We start from the raw sequence: 3,073 nt of genomic DNA on the forward strand, positions 1-3,073 counted from the left end.
TGTCTCTCCTTCAAATGAGAAATAGAATTGCTAAAGACATGTTGAAACTAACATGCTTTTAAGTAGGTCTTTGAAATTCTGAAGTAATTATTTTATGAAGTAATTGTTTGGGTACTGAGTCAACACTTATGAATCTGCAAGACTTATTGTCCAGCCATGTATAATTAGACAATATCTTGCTTAATTCAGTAGGACTTATTTATCGATAGTTGTAAAATATGGTTATTGTAAAGTAAAGAACTAAGAGTGGATAGATATGGATAGGTTGCAATAAGGCCAGTGGGCTTTAATGCTTTTTGGCTAGAGGGAATTCCTGCTAATACAGTTTGGGCACCATATCCATCTTCTTCCTATGTGGTGTGGTACCAGCATTGGTGCAATTATTTGCACCATCCTCACTTACTGCACAAGGGAAATAAAACTCAGGAAAAAAAAATTACCAAAAATAATAAAGTTCTGATGGGGATGGATCCCAATAACCCCAAGGTAAGAGCTGCTCCTGAAAGCACTGATGTTGTTTGTTACTAATATTTGCTCGGACACAAATGATAAAGGAGAGACTCTTTCTGACAGAACAGGACAAATCTCTTTCCTCCTTCCACATTTATCACCAGAGCTACTGAAATGTAAACCCCCAAAGTGGAATTTAGTAGATGTATTTTGTTCCTGGGCCTACTACAAATTTCCTGCATGGCTGCGGCAAGTCATTTTATCTCACTTCTCTGTCTTTCTGATCAATAAAACAAAGTTAATATTTCCCAATGTCAAGGAGTACCAGGAGAATGCATCATTAATTTATGTGAGCTGCTTTGCTTTGTTACTGCTGCTAATGAGTAGCCTTCCCCTTTAGGATATCATTAAGCACTGCTCAGTCACTGGGAAATAACACTGATGAGACTACATCAAACCTAAGAAATTATATTGTACTCTGTGCACAAGACAAGCAGGAAAGATACAGGCAATGTTTTCCAGACGTATCTCTGATAAGTTGCCAGTTACAGTACGTAGTATTGGCTTCCTACTTCTGTCAAAACAGTCACGGAAAATTATTGCAAATGAGATTGGTATTTTAAAGTTCAACTTCATATGAATGTTACCCCAAGAGGAACACTAGCTGAGATTTCTGACTCCTTATTTTTGATGTTTTCAGACTCTATCCTCTTAATGGTAGATGCAAGTCCCTGTGGCAATGTTAGAAACTTTAAAAGCTCTGGTTTTGATAGTAAAGGATGTTCCAAAACACTTTTATGATGTATATAATAAAAAAGCTACTAAAATCTCAGGAAAAAGCCACCAGAGACTGATTTCTTGTTGTAGCTCATCTAAGATGTACTTTGTGAACTTTGTAGATTCACGACACTGAGATAATTCTAGGTCTAAATTCATCCTTATAGCAAACCACCTTTTCTAGACCAACAATTTTCACTTGTCCCAGACAAGAGTTTACATTAGCTGCTGAGGATTCCAACTTACGGCTTCTATTTAGCAGTGATATCTGTTTGGAACATTGCTTGAAATGTAGGCTTAGAAACCTGAATGTGAGATCTACTCCTGCCTACAGAAATGTTCAGAACAGCAGCAAAATGCATGCTGGGGGCTGTGAAAAGTGCTCTGTGATGTAACTTTATAAACTAGAGCTAGCTAGAATGACCATGATGATCAGCAGCAAAAATCTGGACTCCTAAACTTCTCTACTTATATGCAGAAACAAAGGAGAGTTTAACCAAAAGTGAAATACTTGTATACATTGCTCAAATTTTTTAATGTTTCTGAGGATGAAGAACAGCATTCAGCAGAGATCGGCTCCTTTCTTGTCTCCAGGTATATTTAAGAAAGTTGAAAAGTTTTATCTCTGAGAGATTTGTAGCTTTTGAGTTCTAGTTTTATAACATAGCAATGCAGAATTGATACTGATGCATAGTTTTCTAGCTGGTTATTATGCTTCCTCTACAATATTTGGACATGTGTTTCCTTGTCTCAGGACTTGCAAGCAGTGTTTCCTTCATTATAGGTACTCAAAAGAGCACAGTGAATAGTAACTGTCATAATGTTTTCCTCCCCTTCTCTTCACCCAAATGAAGTTTGGTTATTCAGTATTCTTTCTCACAGTTTGAAGAGCTTACTTTGTAATTCCTATGACATACCAATCTACAATTGGTATTCGGCAAACTGATCAAACAACACTAAAAAAAATCTGATACAGTTCCTTTTTAATGTCTTTTCTTTTTTTTTTTTTAAATCAGAATTCATTGTAATGCACACACCAAGGGAGGTTCTTCTGAGTCTTATGAGCAATATCACTGTGTAACACAAGTATACTAAGGTGGTCTGTGCTTGTTATTTCTGTACATAGAATGCTATGGCAATGGATATTGTGTGAGGACTAAACAGAATAGAGTTATTAAATGTTCCTATCTGTGAAAGAGACTCTCACTGTTCAGAAGAATTGCTCCCTGACTCTTTGTAAACTCTTTGAAGTTCTAAACATTAAAAAAAAACATTGTAGGGGGGTTGCTTTTCTTCTGGACAAACATGCAGTAATACTTAAAGGCTGAATGTGAGCACTGGACAACTAGAAAAAATCATTTGAAAGTTAGCATTGTCATTTTCTGTAAGCTGACAGCATGCTGTAGACTGTCCTCATGATGCTGCTTAGCAACAACGATGCTGAAATGGAAAGCCACCCAGAGCCACTTAAAATGCTGCGCCTGAGAAACAATAAACATCATTTTAGGCTGGCGCTTATCAACTCCTCACTGTATGAATAGTGATGTATGGGAGAATATTGGGTTTTGCTCATGTCATGCAATGGTACTGTGTGTAGGAAAATGCAAAGATGGTTTTGTTGTACCAGTGCTATTTATGCCTGTTGCTGTGTCTCTGCAGAGCGGCCAGATTCTCAAGTTAGACTCTGCCCCATGTAAGGGGCTGCCTGTACCCACATCAGCCCAGGAACAGCCCTTGGCCACAGTGAACCTTGAAAAGTTGCCATTCCAGCCATGTTTCCTCTGAAATAACTTTGACCTTCCTATGGGCAGAATAGTGTAGGTCAGATAGCAAATTTTCCCCAGAT

The 3,073-nt window shown here is 37.7% G+C and overlaps 1 protein-coding gene across 1 annotated transcript in view; it reads left to right on the plus strand.

Moving 5' to 3' along the window:
• MALRD1 (MAM and LDL receptor class A domain containing 1) overlaps nucleotides 1-3,073 on the plus strand; it is a 268,564-nt gene that overhangs the window by 118,005 nt on the left and 147,486 nt on the right. The window lies entirely within an intron of this gene.

This window comes from Charadrius vociferus, unplaced genomic scaffold, assembly GCF_000708025.1.
Source record: "Charadrius vociferus isolate BGI_N301 unplaced genomic scaffold, ASM70802v2 scaffold126, whole genome shotgun sequence".
Taxonomy (NCBI): Eukaryota; Metazoa; Chordata; class Aves; order Charadriiformes; family Charadriidae; genus Charadrius; species Charadrius vociferus.